This window comes from Hypanus sabinus, chromosome 2 (genome assembly GCF_030144855.1).
Source record: "Hypanus sabinus isolate sHypSab1 chromosome 2, sHypSab1.hap1, whole genome shotgun sequence".
NCBI classification, from domain to species: domain Eukaryota; kingdom Metazoa; phylum Chordata; class Chondrichthyes; order Myliobatiformes; family Dasyatidae; genus Hypanus; species Hypanus sabinus.
In genome coordinates, this window is record NC_082707.1 from 187,937,472 (window position 1) to 187,958,469 (window position 20,998).

Sequence of the window (20,998 nt, forward strand, 5' to 3'; positions counted from 1 at the left end):
ATACAGTGTGGACATTTACAAGAATCGTAGGTAGGCATATGGATGAAAGAATAATTGAGGGCTATGGTCCAAGTGTGGATTCATGGGACTAGGTAGATTAACAGTTCCGAAAGGTAAACTAGTTCTAGGAAGTGATTGAGAATAACCTTTCTTCATTTTTGTAATTAGAATTGGTCCAGACACAATCTTGAAAACTTCAGAACATCGTACAGAAGAAAGGCCTTTGACAGCATTGTGGCCATGGTAATCCTCTCTGAGTCTGCTGTGCGCCGGCCCCAATCTACCTGATAGTTCTGAGATCAAAATAGCATGAAGCCAGCACATCCTCAGTCTCCTTTAAGTCATTCAAATGATAAAGTCATGGACTCACAAAGCAGTACAAGCTTAGAAACAAGTCTTTTGGGCTGTCTAGTCTGTCCTGAACTGTACTTCTGTTTAGCCTAACCAATCCCCCACCTGCACATTACCTTCCATGCCCCTCACATCTATGTATTTAACCAAACTTCCTTAAATATTGCACTCAAAACTAGATTCACTACTTGGTTGGCTATAATTGTCATTATGGTCAAATTTCTCTTCAACCAACAGGACAAAAGAGGTGGAATTGCAAAGTGATATAAAAACAAGTGATTTTGAAAATGCCGGAAATGCACAGCAAAACATGCAATATACTCAAGGAACTCAACTAGTCAGGCAGCATCTATGGAGAGGTATAACAGATGATGCTTCAGGTCGAGACCCTTCATTGGGGATACTATTTTTCATAAACACAAGAGATTCTGCAGATGCTGGAAATCCGGAGCAACACACTCAAAATACTGGGGTAACTCAGCAGGTCAGGCAGCAACCATGGAAAGGAATATATTGTCAAAGTGTCTCGGCCCAAAATATCGACTTTGTATTCCTCTCCATAGATACTATCTGGCTTGCTGAGTTCCTCCAGCGCTTTGCGGTTGTTTTACACCTGGAGTCGTTATGATTGGAATACAGGCCCTGAGAGGGCGACGATCCAAAAAATAACTTCAAATATGTGGACAAAGTTCAAAGGGTGTGGGGAAAGATCAAGGGATTGAGACAAACTGAACAGACAAAACTTCTCTGACTCTATACATACATCAGCATCTCTGAACATATGGAAAGAGAGAGAAAATGTCAGTTTATATAATGGTTTTCATGGTTGTAGATGGTCCCAAAGGGTTTTACAACCATCAAAATACATTTGAAGCAGTTATATAGAAATGCTGGAAATGTGATCAGCATTGTGGAGACATGGCTGATTTATCCCCTACAGATCTTATATTGTTTTCTCATTCAGACAAGTGTTTTTCAACATCCAGAACCTGCAGGAACAATTTTTGCTGTCCCAGCAAGAGTGGACCATGATGTCCTACAGCACACCTGGGCACATCCGAATGAATTTGAAAAATAACCTGTGGACTTGTAATTAATCAGGTATTCATCAAACTCCTCTGTAATGGAGACTCTCAGCATATTGTGAACTATTTTGGCTGGGATACTATTCCACATTCCCGCTCGACTCTGACTCCTTTCTCATTTTAAAATAGACAACCCTGCCAGTAATTACTCTCACAATTATCATCCTTGTCTCAATGAATAGCATTAGAAAAAGAAATACATTCCAATTTGAAATGTTGGAGCATTACCTCGCTATCACAAGCAGCTCATCATTACATTTCATGTAATTGTCTCGCTTACATCACCTCCATTTCACTCATTATCACTGACTACATAGATCCTTGAGCTAACTCAATGCTTCTCCATAACTTGGCAGCTTTCAGCTTGCTTGCAAATAGGTTTTAAATTAATTTTACCTTGCCTCTCATTTTCGGCAAAGAAAGATATTCTAAGAGAATAATGCACCAAAGGGGGAAGACCAATGTCAGCTCTTAACCCCAATTTCCCCCTTTTTAAAAATCCTGATTACATGGAACTTGCTGCAAATATCATTCAAGTGTATAAGGATCAAGGATTGCTTGATTTGCCTTATATATTTATATGTATTAGGAATTTGTGGTGGTGTGTTAGCACAACATGCAACAAAGAATACCATTCAACAATGATCAAGAATAAAGAATTATATTAAAAAATAAATGCAGGGGTTAAAGCACAGATATGGAATAAATGTGAATGAATATAGAAATACCAACATGCATTTACAACATAAACACCATTATAATATATAGTTTAAAGTGTTTACAGTGCAGTGACTTAGGTAATAGATTACCAGTTCTTATCTGCTTCTCAGGCACACCTCACACCTTTATTCGTCCAACTCCTCCACCATACCATTTAATTCCTTTTTCCTTTGTTTACCTACTTTCCACTTAAAGGATTGTTAAGTTCATACCAGAAGTTTTGACTGAAATCCTTATGAATACATTTTGGTGGCATTGTGGACATCGAAGAATGCTATCAAAGTTTGCATTGGGGTCTGGCCCAGCTGGAAAAATGCCAAATGGAATTTACCATAGACAAGCATGAGGTGTTGCACTTTGGGGAGACAAACCAGGATAGAACATGCATGGTGAATGGTGGGGCACTGACGAGTGTGGTAGAATTGAGGGATCTGGGAGTCCAGATCCCTACTTTCTTGAAAGTGGCATCACAGGTAGATTGGGTCATAAAGAGAGCCTTTGGCACATTGGTGTTCAAAAGTCAATATATTAAGTGCAGAAGTTGGGATGTTATGTTGAAGTTGTATAAGATGTTGGTGAGGCCTAGTGTGTGGAGTAATGTGTGGAGTTTTGGTCACCTATCTAAAAGAAAGATATCAATAATGTTAAAAGAATAACAGAAAAAAGTCACTAGGATGTGCCGCAGCAGAAGTAGTGGATGCAGGTTTGATTTCAAAATTTATGTGAAGTTTATATAAGTACATGGATGAGAGGAGTCTGGAGGGCAATAGGCCAAGTGTAAATCGATGGGACTAGGCGGGATAATAGATCAGCACAGACTAGATGGGCTGAAGGGCCTGCTTCTATGCTGTAGTACTCTGTGACTCTATGAATCTATTTTCATTCTAATTATGTTCTCAACTATGGTCCAGTGGATGGCACTTCCAACTATGAATTAAGAGATTTTGAGTTCACATCTTACCCCAGATACTTCAGTACAGAATATCTGTACTAGTCACTTTCCGATAAGAGACTGCATGCCTTCACTGAATCAGGTGAGCATGAAAAATCTTTCGCATCGTGCTTTTTCCAAGATGGTGCTGGCAACATCCGACTGCATTTTGTGGGCAGCTTACCAAAAATAAATTTACTTTTACGTTGGAGAAGTGTTGGAGAGTTTTTCCTAGCTTCCTGGTCAATTTGTTTCCCTCAGTCAACATCGGTAAAATATTGTAGATAAACTGGTTGCATTACTCGTTCTGAGTGCCTGCTATCCTTGATGTCTGTGCTTGATGTCATAACCTGTACATTACAAATCCACTCAACTACTCATTTTCCCATGTCCACCTCAAAGGACAGCCGATCCATTCATCAGGTAGATGGATGGTGATGAGGAGACGTACAGGAGTGAGATAGATCAGCTGGTGGAGGGGTGTTGCAGCAATAACCTTGTAGCTCAATGTCAGTAAGACCAAGGACCTAATTTGTGGTCTTCAGAAAGAGGAACTCAAGGGAACACACACCACTCATCATCAAATGCTCAGAAGTGGCAAGGGTGAGCTGTTTCAAGTTCTTGGGCATCAACATCTCAGAGGATTTATCCTGGGCCCAACACATTGATGCAATTAAAAAAGATGCACAACAATGGCTGAATGTCATAAGGAGTTTGAGGAGATTTAGTATGTCACCAAAGACACTCACAAATTTCTATAGATATACTGTAGAGAGCATTCTTACTGGTTGCATCACTGTCTGCTACGGACTGGCCACTGAAAAGGAAAGGAAAATGCTTCAGAATGTTGTAAACTCAGCCAGCTCCATCTAGACACTCGCCTTCCCAACATTGAGGACATCTTCAAAAGGCAATGCTTCAAAGAGACGGCATTCATCATTAAGGACTCCCATCACCCAGAACATCACCTTACTCTCAATGTTACCATCAAGGAAGAGGTATAGGAGCCTGAAGACACACACTCAGCATTTCAGGAACAGCTTATTCTGCTCCATCATCAAATTTCTGAATGGTCAATGAATTTACGAATACTACCTCAGTATCTTTTCCATCATTTTCACTACTTATTTAATTGTTTTTTATATATTCTTCTTAATTTAATTTATAGTTTTTATTATTACTTTATTGCAGTGTATTACTGAAAATTTCACAATTTGCAGGTATGTCAGTGATATTAAACTTGATTCTGATAGTGGAGGGCCATTATTGCAGACTTTCTTTTGGGAAGCTTTCAAGAGATAATGGGAGTTTCAGACAGAGGGAGTGTCTTGGACCAGAGGGCACAGCCGCACAATACTGTGACATCCCTTTAGAATAGAGAATTTAACCAGGGGATGGTGAATCTGTGGAATTCACAGACAGTCATTTGGTATGTTTAAAGCGAAGTTTAATATTTTATTGATTAATAAGGGTGTCTAAAATTATGGGGAGAAGACAGGAGAATTAGTTGAGAGGGACAATAAATCAGTCATGATAGAATGACAGAGAAGACTTGATGGGTCAATGGACTAATGTTCCTATATCTTATGGTCATATAGTCTTATATCATAAAATGCTAAATAAATGCATTTCCTTTTTTGCTTCTTGACAGCTAATTTGAGTAAAATCTGCCTTTTCAGCACAAGAATTGCACACTGTCTCGTGTTTTTTTTCAAATAACTTATTCCCTACCTCTGCCAACTAAGCAATCAAATCGGCATAAATTAAACACTTAGCCCACTGACTAAAAGTTTACAACAGTTGGTATTAACAAAACAAATGGGAATAATACTTTGATGTGGCAAGTTACAGTTCATGCAAAATACAGAAAAATCTGACATAACAACTTTCCGCAGGTTTCCACTGCAGGCAATTTATCCAGCTGACCTGATCTCAACGTTTCTTACTTTGTCTATTCAGCTCAGAAGGGAAACACAAGAGATTCTGAAGGTACTGGATATCCAGAGTAACATGCACAAAAGGCTGGAGGTTCTCAGCAGGTCAGGTAGCAGCAATGGAGAGGAATAAAGAGTTAACATTTCAGGTCGAGAGCCTTGAGTCCTGATGAAGTGGTTTGGCCCAACATGTTGACCCTTTATATTCCTTTCTATTGATGCTTCCTGACCTGCTGAGTTTCTCCAGCATTTTATGTGTGTTCCACTGCTCAGAAGGTGCTACATATGAATGAATTCCATACAAAGGAATCCATCAATTCCTTTGTAAGGTAGCATAGGGACGATTGGAGGAAAACTATTCTTTAACCAGGAAGTTAAAGTTCATAAGTTCACCATAAAATTTATTATCAGAGTGCATACACATTACCACATACTACCCTCAACATGTCAATAGTCAACATGGCTTTGTGAAGGGAAGATCATGCCTCAAGAGCCTGATTGAGTTTTTTGAAGAGGTAACAAAGGAAATTGATGAGGGTAGGGCAGTGGATGTGGTCTACATGGACTTTAGCAAAGCATTTGACAAGGTCCCTCATGAGAGATTCATCCAGAAAGTCATGAGGCATAGGTTAAGTGGAACCTTGGATGTTTGGATAAAAAATTGGCTTAAAGGAAGAAAGCAGAGGGTAGTTGTGGAAGGAAAGTATTCTGCCTGGGAGTCGGTGACTAGTGGAGTGCTGCAGGGATCTGTCCTGGGACCCCTGCTATTTGTGATTTTTATAAATGACCTGGATGTAGAGGCGGAAGGATGGGTGAGTAAGTTTGCGGATGACACGAAGATTGGAGGAGTTGTGGATGGAGCTGTAAGTGGTCAAAGTTACAAGAGGATATAGACAGGCTGCAGAGTTGGGCAGAAAAATGGCAGATGGAGTTCAATCTGGATAAGTGTGAGGTGATGCATTTTGGAAGGACAAACCAGAAGAAGATTAATGGTCAATTACTTAAGAGTGTGGATGAACAAAGGGACCTTGGGGTTCAAATCCATACATCCTTCAAGGTCGCTGCACAAGTTGATAGGGTAGTTAAGAAAGTCTATGGGATGCTAGGCTTCATTAACAGGGGGATTGAGTTCAAGAGTAGAGAGGTCATGTTACAACTCTATAAATCTCTGGTGAGACCGCACTTAAAGTATTGTGTTCAATTCTGATCACCTCATTATAGGAAGGATGTGGAAGCTATGGAGAGTGTGCACAGGAGATTTACCAGGATGTTACCTGGATTGGAGAACAAGTCATATGAAGCAAGGTTAGCAGAGCTGGGACTTTTCTCTTTGGAGCGTAGAAGAATGAGAGGGGACTTGATAGAAGTCTACAAGATTATGAGAGGCATAGATAGGGTGGATACTCAGTACATGTTTCCCAGGGCACCAATAGCAAACACCAGAGGGCATATGTACAAAATTAAGGGAGGGAAGTTTAGGGGAGACATCAGGGGTAAGTGTTTTACACAGAGGATTGTGGGTGCCTGGAATGACTTGCCAGGGATGGTAGTAGAGGCTAAAACATTAGGGGTATTTAAGAGCCTCTTGGACAGGCACATGGATGAAAGAAAAATGGAGGGTTATGGGGTAGTGTGGGTTTAGTACTTTATTTTAAGGATTACATGGGTCGGCACAACATGGAGGGCTGAAGGGCCTGTACTGTGCTGTAGTGTTCTATGGTTCTATGGTACCCTGAGATTCTTTTTCCTGTGGGCATACTCAGCACATCTACATGACAGTAACTGTAAACAGGAGGAATGAACAGCAAACTGTGCAAATGCAAATATAAATAAATAGCAAAATGTAATGAGAGAATGAATGATAAAGACACCCTAAAGTGAGATCATTGGCTGTGGGAGCACCAGAAATAGAGTAAGTGTGGTTATCCTGATAAGTGCCTGATGATTGAGGGGTAGTCACTGTTCTTGAAGCTGGCGAGGCGAATGCTGAGGCACTTGTACCTTCTTGTACCCAATTTCCCTCGGGATGAATAAAGTATGTCTGTCTGTCTGTCTGTTGTTGGCAATGATGACAACTGTTTTTGGAGAAAGAAATTACCCTTCTAATGCAACTCACATAGATATCGAAATGTTCTAGTCTGTCGCAACCGTCTGCCACACATTTACATTACATTATCACATTTAAAAAAATAACTTCCCCATATTCTCAGCATCACCCCCCCCCCAAAAGATTCTACACACCGACTTCTTCACACACAATTCTCAGTCACCAGTTAATCCATGTCTTTGGAACATGGGAGGGAAATGGAGTACTTGCTGGAAACTGGCATAGACTGAGGGAGAAGGTGAAGACCCCACAACAGCAGCACCAAGGCCATGTCCACTAGTGCTGCAAAGGAGCAACCACACTACCGTGCACAGGTTTCCTCACGATGCCCTGGCTTCTGCACACATTCCAAAGACATACGGGGTTAGTATCCCCGGGCTGTGTTGTTCATTGATGCAAACAATACATTTCATTGAGTCTTTCAATGTTTCCATGTACATACGACTTACCAAGCTTATTTTAGCACTAGCTGTGCCACTGTACTCTGAGCTGTATTCTTATTTCATTGATAAAAAATTAATTTGTCTCAGATTTACTCAGACAGGAGGGACGATAGTGCTGATGCTCGACTATAATGCAGTTGATAGGTTAATTTGTCATAGTAAATTGTCCCATGATTAGGCTCGGATTAAATCTAGCAATTGCTCAGAGGCATGGCTCAAAGTGCCGGGAGGGCCTATTCTGCGCCATAACTCAATTAAAAAAAAGATAGACCGGGACTATGATATTAATTCAACTGAATTATCGCCAAACTTATTTATTATCACATTATTGGTTTATATTCTCTTATATATAATGTAAGCTGCATAGTTTTCTGTCAAGTATTCAAGCCATACACTCAGTAGCCATTTTATTCAGGATGCCTGCTTGTTAATGCAAATATCTGATCAGCCAAACAAGTGGCAGTGAGTCAATGCATAAAGCATGCAGGCATGGTCAAAAGGTTCAGTTGTTGTTCAGACCAATCATCAGAATGAGGAAGGAATGTGATCCATATTGTCCACGGAAAGATCGTTGGTGCCAGATGGGGTGGTTTGAGTATCTCAGCAACTGCTGGCCTTCTTTCCAGTGAAATCCAGTGAGCAGCAGTCCTGTGGGTTGTTAAGCTCAGAGGAGAATGGCCAGACTGGTTGAAGCTGGCAGGAAGGTGAGAGTAATTCAAATAACCACACATTGCAACAGTGGTGTGCAGAAGAGCATCTCTGAACACACAACACATCAAACCTTGAAGTGGGTGGGATACAGCTGCAAATGAGAATGAACATACCCTCAGTGGCCTCTGTATTGGGTACAGGAGGTGGGCACTGAGTGTATTTCAGCAATATTGTGTTGCCTTTATGGCAGTTATTTAGTTTATAATATTTTTGCTTAGTAATTCGTTTGTTAGCATTCTAGTTAAAGTTAGGATTGTTTAAAGTAAATTCGTTGTCTGTGATATATTGCAGCATGCGATGACGTCACATACGGTTTCGCCGCGTCTTGTGGGAAAATACCGGTTTGGGAGAAATGGAAAGGTGGGGGCAGACATGTGCGAGTCCAGCGCAGCAAACCTTTCTTTCTACGCACCAGAAACATAGCGAGAGCAACGCTGTAAGTCATGAGATAATTGATATGTTGAATTAAAATGTTAATGCCGATCCTGTTAAAAGTAATGACGGTCGATAAGGTTTACGTTTTTTTTAGTTAAAGAGTTGTGGATAGTTTGAGTTGAAGTGTATTTAAAGCAGTCAATGACGTAGGTAGATTCTGACTGTATGCTGCACTTTAATGTAATGTAGTTGTTGTAGTTTTACCTTTGCAAGTATTTACGATGTAAATGTAATATCAAGAAGGAAACAAATGCTGTACAAATCTTGTATTGTTTTATCAACAGTTTTCACCATACGTTAATGTGGAAGAGTGAACAGTAAACGGTTAATCTTACTGTGATCCTGTCGTCATTGACAAAGGTTTAACTCGGTGTTTAGTTCGGCGTTCCGTTACACCCGAGCGCGAACGCTACAAATATTAACAATCAGGTCCCCATTACAGTACTTGGAGAATGTTGCTCTGTCAAAGATTACAGTTTTCTCTTCTTAGAAGATCCCCGGTACTACTTCTACCTTTACCTGTCAACATTTCAAATGGTCCACAAATGCTACCTCATTATCTTGTTCTCTTTCTTCACTATTTATTTTTTATATATTCTTATTGTAACTCAAAGTAATTTTTTGTGTCTTGCACTGTACTGCTGCCACAAACAACAAATTTCACATTTGACAACGTTAAATCTGGTTCTGTTTGTGGTTCTGATCATGCCAGAATCTCAGGATTACCTGGAGGTGAGTTGTTCCTCTGGTGGTTTGAAACCAATAGTTTAGGCATGTCTTTGTAGAAAAGTCAACCATCTTTGAAAATGTCTAATGTTTGTATAAGAAAGATAATCAATACAAACACTGCAGAGTCTGGAAATCTGAGATAAAGGAAGAACTCAGCATGTCACATTATTCAGAATTATGCACTTAAAAGACCCGCTCATCAGTGCCATTACTAGTCCTTACTACAGATATCCCCCTTGCTTCACTGTTTTCTCTAACCCATGTTCAACATTGTATTGCCTTCCTTTACTACTCAGGGATTTCTCCAGAGGAGAGTCAGTCATTGAGCAATGGAACTGGAGAATAGTTAGAAAAGACAATTAAAGAGTGGTGGCCATAGAGTCAGGTTTTGAGGAAGTTTACAATTCACCAAGATGGGAGCGTTAGGTATAGAATTTTCCGAGTGCAGGAGTATACAAGGACAGAAGGAAATATTGCAAACTGTGGGGACAGGAAGGAAGGGTGAAAAGGGAAGAATACAGGTTACAAGCTCAATCTAGTGACAGAACATAATATTTAAATTGCAGATAACAACAAGAAGTATATTTCTTGTTTGGGCAATTTTTTTCAATTTAGTTATGATACTAACAACTAGGACCCTAGAATATTGAAGTGGAGACAGAAATCCGAATCTTGAGAATTTAAGTACATGTACTGAAGTAAATCTAGAATGAAAACAGTAGTAGTCCTTGAAATTATTTTTTTGAAAGATCAATAATGACAATCATGAACGGCTGTCACACTTCACTCTGCATTGATATTGGTTTATCTTTTTCTAGCCCAATGCACTGTGTAATGATTTAATCTGTATGAACAGTATGCTAGGCAAGTTTTAATGGTACCTCTGTGACAATAATAAACCAATTCTAACTCCAGTTCCAATTTCAATCCCACTTCCAGTATTAGACCCTTCCCAGTGCTGATGAAGGGTCTCTGCTCAAAATGTTGATTCTATATTTCCCTCCACAGATGCTATCTGACCTGCTGAGTTCCTCTTACATTTTGCATATAATATTCTAGAATTCCAGCATGTACAGAATCTCTGGTGCTTTAAATATCTGTGGCATCAACTCTTTGTTCCTTTCCATCAATGTGACCTGACCTGTTGAGTTCCTCCAGCATTTTGTGTATGATACTCTGGATTCCCAGCATCTGCAGAATCTCTGATGCTTAGAATATCCGTGGAGCGCCTCTTGGTAAACGTGGCATTGTGACTATAAAGCAGTCACAGCTTGTGTCAGCAATGGTCTTGTTCTAGATCACCTGAGTTGATCACACATTTTTTTTTTGTCTCACAAACATCATTGGATTTAATCTCCTCCATGCATTAATTTTAGCTGACTACTCTGAAAGGCTGAGGAACAGTACCGAAGAAATAATTCATTCAGGAACTGGGCAGGGGAACACCAGGCAGAAAACCTCATTCTTCCAGCTGTGACTCAGAGGGTAATTCTCTGAGTGACTTCTTTGCAGATCAGGGTCCCGTACCAGAGAGTCGAGCACTAAAATCCAGGCTAAGGTGCCACATCACCATCTTTCAGGCATAAAGTTCGTGGATAGATAGGATCACCTCAGGTAGATAGGCTCGTAAAGACAGCTTCTGGCATATTGGTCTTCATAAATCAGAATATTGAGTACAGGAATTGGGATACTCTGTTGAAATGTCTGAGGTGCTTGTGGGGCCAAATTTGGAGTGTGGTGTGCAGTTCTGATTGCTAGTCTATAGTAAAGGTATCAATAAAATTGAAAGAATATCAAGAAAACCTACGAGGATGTTGCTGGGACTTGAGGACCTGAGTTTTCAGGAAAGTTTGAGGAGGTTAGGACATTTTTTCCCTGGAGTGTAGGAACATGAGGGAAGTTTTAGCAGAGGTATATAACATTATGAAGGGTGTAGGCAGCTAAATTCAAGCAGGCTTCTTGCAGTGAGGTTGCTTGACACTAAAACTGGAGGTTATAGCTTTATGGGTGAAAGGTGAAGTATCTGGGGTATCTGAGGAGGAACATCTTCACACAGAAGGTGTTGTTAGTGTAGAATGAGCTGCTAGCAGATGTGGTGGATGCAGGTTCAGTTGTAATATTTAAGAGATTTGGATAAGTACATAGAAGGCTATGGTCCAGGCGTGGGTCGAAGGAAATTTTGTGGAGACTACATCACTGGATGTAGTGATGTGATCACTGGATCTGATATTCCAGTGCAAATTTCTTTATAAATGCAAGATGTTCCTCTTCTCTTGTCTGTATTGTTTTGGACCTCTCATTTCATATGGGCACAGGTGGGAAATGAAACCTCATGGTGTTCCTTCTGTGGAGCCACACCTCTCCTCATCACTCAACTGATTCAACAACCCATGGACTCAGTTTTGAGGACTCAACAACTCATGTTCTCAGTGTTCTTGCTTTCTTTATTATGTTACTATTGTTTGATTTTTTTTTTGTATTTGCCCAATTTGTCTTATTTTGCACATTTATTGCTTGTCAGACTTTTTGTGTGTAGTTTTTCATTGATTCAATTGTGTTTCTTTGTATCTACTGTGAATACCTGTAAGAAAATACTTGGATAATAAATTTACTTTGAACTTTGATTTCTGCTCAGTGCCTCAGAAATATGAGCACTTCCCCCGTTAATTACAAATTGCATAACTTTTTATTTATTGACAGATAGAGTGCGGTAACAGGACCTCCCGGCCCAACAAGTCCATGCCATCCAATGACACCCATATGACCAACTAGCCTACTAACCCAAATATCTTTGGAATGTGGGAGGAAACTTGACCTCCTGGAGGATACCCACTATCATGGGCCATGGGGTGAATATATATACTCCTCTCAGGCAGAGGTGGGAACTGAACCTGGATCATTGGTGCTGTGATAGTGTTACGCTAATCACTATGCTACCGTATCACCCCACTTCCCCATCACTTTGTTCACCGTAAACATTGAGGAATGACATCTGTAACAAGGCCAACCTGATCAACACTTACTAAATTTTCAATACGTACTTTAATGCTATCATTCTGAAATATGCTCTTGTTCCCTTTATCTTGTGATGCTTAACGTTCTTGCAAATGTGTGTGCAATGGCCCACAAGATGATAGCGTTTAAATTGCGGACCTCAGCTCACCGCTTAGCAGGGCTGAGGAATAAAGATAAATACTGATTAGTCCACAGTCCAGCTGCAAGAAAGTGAGACCAAGCAGAACATAGCATCATTGCCACTGGCTATCCATTTGCCCCGATGGTTGGAATTGAATCGGAATTGGCTGTGGCTCTGATTGGACTAACTGACAGGTAATTTCCATGATGGCTCAGCACAGCAATAACAACGGGAGCAAAGAGGACCTGCATTTATTTAATGTCTTATCACACCTTTCAATGACTTCCCAAAGGTTTTCACACAGAATGAATTACAGAGCAGTGACTCAGATGTGGGCCAACACGGTAAAATGTTGTGGCCAACAATTTTCAAAGCAGGATAAATAACTGATTTAATTTCTTGAGTTGGTGGATATTTAGTCGATGGTGGGGGGGGGGGGGGAATAGATTCAGATGAGTGCCAGGAGGATTCTGCGCTTTTCTTTGTTAAGCACGAGGCAGAGGAGTTGGAACATCTATAGCCTTCCTAGATTTATAACCCCATTTAACAGAAGGCAGCCTTGCATTGAAGTATTGGTTTAGATTATGTGGTGGGAGGACTGTCATCCTATACTGCCTGGACTTTGCAACCAGCTGTGAAGAAGGTGGGGGTCAATATGCTGGGATTTCCTCTTTGCTGATATCAAATACTGAGAGACTTCAGTAACAATGACTTCATGAAGGAAGTGTGGCATCTAATCATTCTGCCAGAAAGCTCAAAAGTAAATACTCTAATATCCAATTAGAGGCAAAAGATTTAAAGACTAAAAGATTAGCTTTATTTGTCACAAGTGCATCAAAGATGAATCTCAGGGTAATATATCATGATACATATGTACTTTGATAATATATTTATTTTGAACTTTGAAACATGCAGTGAAATGAAGCGAGAGTGTCTAATCAAGTCATCAAGGATTATGCTGGACAAACCAGAAGTGCCGCCATGCTTCCAGCATGAATATAGCATGCCCACAAATTTCTACCCCTATGTCTTTGGACTTTGGGAGGAAACCAGAGCACCAGGAGGAAACCCACATGGTCACAGGAAGAATATACAAACTCTTTACAGACAGCGGCTGGAATCAAACCCTGATATTATAGCTGTTGCCGCACTGGTGTCACACTACCATGCTGCCTCATATAAATTTTGAAAATATATGGGCGTAACAACAGTTTAAAACTACTAATTTCTTTAGCCAAAGGATGGTGAATTTGTGGAATTCATTGCCACAGGAGACTGTGGTAGCCAGGTCATTGAGTGTATTTAAGGCAGGGATTGATCATTCTTGATTAGTCAGGGTGTGAAAAATTATGGGGAGAAGACAGGAGAATGGGGCTTAGAGGGAAATGGATCAGCCATGATCAAAGGGCAGAGGAGACTCAATGGGCCGAATGGCCCAATTCTACTCCTATGTTTTATTGTCTGATGGTCTAATTAGCTTTCATGACTCTAAACACATAGAATCTATAAATAACTATACGAAGAATACAAATCTGCCTTGGGAAAAAATAATTTTCAGTGATAGAGAGGATGCTCAGTATTAGTGAGCCATCACAATACCCGACTGAATAAACTACAGCATTTTCTGTAATCTTTAACTTTAAAAATAAAGGATTAAGAACTTAAAATTCTTCTCATTCAATATAGTTATTCTGTACTGATCCTTTCCCTGTTGGCTGCACCAGGTACAACAGAGGAGAAACAGGGAATAACCAAAAGCAACACCCACAATGCTGGAGGAGCTCAGCAGATCAAGCAGCATCTATGGAAAGAAGTGGACAGAAGATTGTTTATGCCCCTCTATAGATGCAGCCTGGCCTGCTGAGTTCCTCGAACACTGAGTGAGTAGCTGGGTTTCCAGCATCTGCAGAACCTCTTGTGTTTAGGGAATAACCAAGTGTACCTTTTGGATTGCAAAGTGCATAGCAGATCCAAAGATTCTGTTAGGGTTTTAGATAACACAATCAGTCAAGCACCAAGTTAAAACAGAACAAGCTGATTCCTCTGGAGCCACAGTACAGAAAGACGTTCTATTTATTTATCATTTTCATTCATTTACAGAGCCAATAGAGTCCTAATCTATTCAAAATTTCCCTCTAACAACAGAGCTCAGAGCATCACGAAACCAGTCTCCCCTTCATGGACTTTGTTCATACATCTCACATCCTCAGCAAAGAAGCCAACATAATCAAAGGCCTTACCCACCCTGGAGATTCTCTCTCCTCTCGTCTCCCATCAAGAAGATGATATGAAAGCCTGAAAGAACGTATCACCATGCTCAAGGAAAAGCTTCTTCCTACTATTCTACTATTATGAGACTATTAAATGGTGCTTTAGTACAATAAAATGGACTCTTGACCTCACAGTCTACCTTGTTACGATCTTGCACTTTATCATTTGCCTGTTCTGCACTTTCTCTGTGGCCATTACACTTTGTGCAAGATCATAAGGGGGGGATGGTGTAACAACATTGCACCTGTTCTCTATCTGCATTGTATTCTGCAGTGTGTGTTTATTATGTGTATTATGGTAACTAGTCACGTGAGTGGGGACGTGGTGTTACGTATTCAGGCAACAATAAATATATGAGTTCGGCAAGGGTTTCTTATAACAAACAACACGTTTATTAAACACAGAAAACAAATCCTCCCAAAAGTAAACAAACACTACCGTAACCGGAAACAGCTGCTGAGCGGCTGTTCAAACAGTTCGTAAAGTGATATTCCCAAAACAGTTCTTAAAGTGGTATTCCAAAACAGTTCTTTAAAGTGGTATTGCCAAAAGTTCTATATGCTCACAGTCCATTTAAAAAGGAGAGACTTTACAGGACGATTTAAATTCTCTTTCACGTCGCTTGCTTCGATCCCCGACGTCGAACTTCCCACGAAGAATTCACGAAACAGAACGGCTTAAAGGCACTGACCTTTCCTTCTCCACTACCTTCAATCCTTTCTAGTTAAACCTAGGGATTAGCACGAAGATAGTCAACGAAATCCTTCCAAATAAGGATCAAACAAAGGTCGCCCCCGTTTCACCGTAGAAAGCGATTCTCCTCGATCTTTACTTCCAACCTTGAATCTTCACTCTCCTCTAATTCCCTCGAACTAACAGAATCATAAAGAACCTGTTGGCATTAACCTTTTAAACTTTAGGCATTAAATAAAAACTTCATCCTTCAACTAAACTGCGTCATCACTTCAAACACGCAGTGGCATGAAGTCAACTTGGCAAATCCAGCCACGAATTGCCCCTCCTCACAGGGTGGGGTCTACCTTTTATAACTTGTAAAAAAAACCGTCACATGATCTCTACTGGTGGGAAAATGACGTCATTCCGCCATCACAAGACCATCACCTCAAGTCCAGTACAGCTTCAACCCCAGTCACATGACAAGGCACCACTGTCATGTGTCACGAGTACGTAACAGTGGTAAAAGTGAAGGGAATATGTTATGTATTCTTGCTTTGTTCATTGCAGTTTGTAGTAGCTGTGGTTTGACAAATGCCGTTTCATTTGCTGATTGCTCAATGACACGTAGCTTACACTTGAGTATTCCTAAGTTTCATCGTTTCAAAATAGTATGTTTGATAATTCCTAATAAAAGATTGAAATACATATCTTTGACTTCTGGAACAATAATTATTGGAGTGAGGGCACATCGTGCAAGTAGAACAAGTCCGTAGGATTGCCAGTAGCGGCAATTGTTTTGATTTTGATTTTACCACTACAGATTTTAAGGTCAAGAGTCCATCTTATCTTACAAGAGGTCCATTAAAGAGTCTGATAGCAGTGGGACAGAAGCTATACCTGACCCTGGTGGGATGTTCTTTCAGGATTTTTTTTAAATCTTCTGCCTGTTGCTAGAGGGAAAAAGAGAATGTCTGTTTAAAGACAGCAGCTGAAAGCTGTGTGTGTGTTTGTTTGTTTATTTTGTTATTCATTTTTAAGACTAGTTGTGAGATTATTAGCTGAATTTATATTGGTAGAATCTGGGAGTAATTGATGAGAATGTGCAGACAACCAAAAAAATTATAGTATGATTGGTGTAAGTAGGCACCCAATGGTTGGCGCAGGTTCGGTGGGTCAGAAGGCCTTTAACTGTGCTGTGCCACCCTATATTTGCATTTTCTAATGATGCCATGATGGTATTTATATCAGGGCTTCTGGACTGTTCATCCAACACTCAGGTTTACTTGCCTAGGTAACAAATGCTGCATGCTTCAAGATTTTGAGGGAAAATGGCAGTTCAGAGCTGGAGAAACAATATTTCGATGGATGGGAAATCAAGGGCCTGGGTATGGTTTAAAAATTAGAGCAAAGGCTTTCAGGAATGAGGCCAGAAAACACCTCTACATGCAGAAAATAGAAAAATTCTGGCACTCACATCAACAGATGGAGATGCATGCTGAGTCAATTATTAAATTTAAATCTAAGATTGACAATTACTTTGGTTGATTAAAAAATTAAAGGATGTAGAAAATTAAGATGAGGTATACAAAATTATAAGGGATATAGATCCACTGAGGTTGGGTGAGACTATAAGTAAAGGTTATATGTTAAGGGTGAAAGGTGAAATAATTAAGAGGAACCTGGAGGGGAACTTCTTTACTCAGAGTCCTAACCTATTCAATATTTCCCGATAATTCGGATCCTCAAGTCCAGGCAACATCTTTGTAAATTTTCTCTGGACTTTTCCAATCTATTGACTGACATATTTCCTTTAGGTTGGTGTCCAAAGCTGCACAGGTCAGGGGCGATTGCATTGCCTGAGAGAAGATGCACGAGAGGGTAAATGATGGAATACCCCTGTAGTGAATATGTCCCTACAATGCATTTTGACATTGCTGGGGAGAAACTGAATTGCCTGAAGACTCTTGGGAAGAAGGAGGAGAATGCAAAGATATATGTGGCAGAAAAGGGCAGTCCTGCTCTGATTACTCCTCACATGCAACGCTCCGCCATCATCGAGAATGGGAAAGTTCACTCTTTTCCAAGCTGTTTAATAGTTTACCACTGTTCAAAGCTGGATATGACAAATCTGCAGAGCTTTGATCCAAATATCGTGCCTTCATTTCCCTAGCTTTGTGCATACAGTTCATACTCTTCAGAATGGATGCAACCTTATGTTGTACATTCAAATAATTGTCAAATGATTTTAAAATATTCATTTCATAATGACTATTCACCAGTTTGGATGTTTTTTTGTTATTGTTTCTTCTACAATAACTCAAGTTTAGTGTTTCTGACTGGCCGGTTATTGTCTGGTATAGAGGCCCCAAAGTTGTAGAGGGCTGTAGCTCAGACAGTTCTGTCATGGGCACTGAACTCCCCACTACTGAGTACGTACTCAGAATGTGATGCCTTAAGAAGGCATCCATCATTAAAGACTCTCACCATTTGGGACAGAAGCCTGAAGAACCACATGGAATACGATATGAGTAACACACAAAATGCTGGTGGAAGTCAGCAAGTGAGGCCGTATCTATGGAGAGATCAAAAGACCATAAGACGTAGAAGCAGAATTAGGCCATTTGACCCACCGAATCTGCTCTGCTATTCAATCATGGTTGATCCTTTTTGCTCTCTTCTCAGCCTCACTTCCTGGCTTTCTCCCCATAACCTTTGATGTCACGGCAAATCAAGAGCCTAGAAATATACTGGACTGAAATATACTCCACTGGAAATATACTCAATGACCAGGCCTCCAAAGCCATCTGAAGCAACAAATTCATTGCCCTCTGGCTAAAGAAATTTTTCCATGTCTCTAAATAGACACCCTTCTATTTCTAAGGCTGTATCCTCTTTTTCAAGACTCCCCCGCCGTGGGAAACATCCTTTCCATATCTACTCTGTCTAGGCCTTTGAATATTTGGAAGGTTTAAATGAGATGATTCTTGAAAGATCATTATGGATGCCTCCTCAATCTCTATTGTTACCCCCTTCAGAACCCTAGGATGCAGTTCATTAGGTCCGGGTTACTTAAGAACCCTTAGGGCTTCTTCAGCTTTTTGAGCACTGTCTCCCTTGTAATTGTAACTTCCCGCTTCTCTTCCCTCACACCCTTCAACATCTAGCACACTGTTAGTTTCTTTCACAGAGAAGACAGATGCAAAACAATCAGTTAGTTCATCCGTCATCTCCTTGTCCCTCATTATTATTTCTCCGGCCTCATTTTCTAGTGGCCCTTTATCCACTCTCATCTCTCTTTTATCTTTTTTATATACTTATAACAGCTTTTTTTAATTCACCTTGATATTGTTTGCTAGCTTGCTTTCATATTTCATGTCTTCCCTCCTAATTATTGCTCTCTGTAGGTTTTTAAAAGCTTCCCAATCCTCTATCTTCCCTCTAATTTTTGCTTTATTGTATGGCCTCTCTTTTGTTTTTACATTAGCTTTGACTTCCCTTGTCAGCCACAGTTGTACTATTTTGCCGTTTGAGTATTTCTTTGTTTTTGGAATACATCTATCCTGCACCTTCCACATTTTTCCCAGAGGCTCACGCCATTTTTGCTCTGCTGTCATCCCTGCCAGCAGCTCCTTCCAACTTACTTTGGCCAACTCCTCCTCATTGCACTATAATTTCCTTTACTCCACTGAAATACTGCGAAATCAGACTTTACTTTCTCCCTATCAAACTTCCAGTTGAACTCAATCATATTGCGATCACTGCTTCCTAAGGGTTCCTTTACCTTAAGCTCCCTAATCACCTCCGGTTCATTACATAATACACAATCACTGATCCCCTAGTAGGCTCAATGACAAATTGCTCTAAAAAACCATCTCATAGGCATTCAACAAACCCACTCTCTTGAGGTCCATTACCAACCTGATTTCCACAATCTACCTGCATGTTAAAATCTCCCATGACCATCATATTGCCATTTTGACATGCCTTTCTATTTCTTGTTCTAACCTGTAGTTCACATGCCAGCTACTGTTTTGAGGACTGTCTATAACTGCCACCAGGGTACTTTTACCCTGCAGTTTCTTAACTCAACCCACAAGGATTTTTTTACCAGCAGAGCCATGCCACCTCCTTTGCCTACCTTCCTATCCCTCCTACACAATGTGTAACCTTGGACCTACTCCCAACTACAGCCATCCTTCAGCCTCAATTTAGCGATGGCCACAGCATCATATCAGACAATCTGTAATAGTGCATCAAGATCATCCAACTTATTTCTTATACTTCGTGCATTGAGATATAACACTTTGAATAGTGTATTTGCTATCCTTTTTTTGATTCTGCATCCATAATGCCATGATACTCATGCTGCTGGCTGTAATTTTGTACTATTATTTGCCTGCACTTCCTGACAGTCTGACTGCACACCATCTTTGCTTTTTTACCAGTCATCCTATCCTGGGTCCCTTCACTCTGGCTCCCATCCCCCTGCCAAATAAGTTCAAATCCTACCCAACAACTCTCACAAGCCTGCTTATGAGAAATTTGGTCCCCCTCAGGTTCAAGTGCAACTCATCACTTTTGAACAGGTCATACCTCCCCCAGAACAGATCCCAATGATCCAGGAAGCCCTGCCCTCAGAACCAGATTCTCAGCCACACACTAATCTGTCAAATCATCCTGTTTCTAACCTCACTGGCACATGGCACGGGTAGAAATTCAGAAATTACTACTCTGGAGGTCCTGCTTCTCAGCTTTCTGCCCAGGTCTGTAAATTCTCTCTTCAGGACTTCTTTGCTTTTCCTTCATATGTCATCGGTACCAATATGTACCAAGAGAGGAATGAAAAGTCGATGATTCAAGCTGAGTCCCTTCATCAGGATATTCTCCACAGATTCTACCTGACCTGCTGAGTTCCTCCAGCATTTTCTGTGTTTTTCTCCGGATTTCCAGCACCTGCATAATCTCTTGTGTCAATGTCATAATAACAACTTCTTCCCCTCTGCCTGCAGATTTCTGAATGGTCCATGAACACTACCTCATTATCTTCATCTTTTTTCACTAATAATATGTTTTGTTCATAATTCTTATTGTGAGTTGTAGTATTTATTTTAAAAAATGTATTGCACTGTCCTGCTGCTGAGAAATAAATTTCATGAGATATGTCAGAGGAAATAATGCTGACTCTGATTCCGAATCATAGACTCGAAAAGAGAAGCATCACAGAAACGCACAGTTTGACCCACACTGGCCATCACAACCGCCCCTTTACACTAGTACTACGTGAAGCCCAGTTTAATTCTCATCAGATTCTTCCATTCACTAACACGCGGAGAGGCAACTTACAGCACCCTATTAAACTACCATCCTGCGAGGCTTTGGGATGTGAACGGAAAACCGGAGCAGCAGGAGGGACCCCTAAGGAGAATGTGCAAACACCACACAGACAGCGACCAGAGGTTGGGATTGA

The 20,998-nt window shown here is 40.5% G+C and overlaps 1 protein-coding gene and 1 long non-coding RNA gene across 3 annotated transcripts in view; one reads left to right on the top strand and one right to left on the bottom strand.

Annotated features, from left to right (window-relative positions):
* The window catches only part of LOC132404104 (neurexin-3-like), a 2,171,528-nt gene that overhangs the window by 944,113 nt on the left and 1,206,417 nt on the right, over window positions 1–20,998 (bottom strand). The window lies entirely within an intron of this gene.
* Window positions 1,413–15,038, top strand: LOC132405704 (uncharacterized). Of its 2 annotated transcripts, none has more exons than XR_009515948.1 (3): window positions 1,413–1,452; window positions 8,574–8,718; window positions 14,728–15,038. It is a non-coding gene; the product is annotated as an uncharacterized LOC132405704 (long non-coding RNA). The 2 variants fall into 2 exon arrangements; XR_009515947.1 differs by lacking the exon at window positions 14,728–15,038 and adding an exon at window positions 9,002–9,473.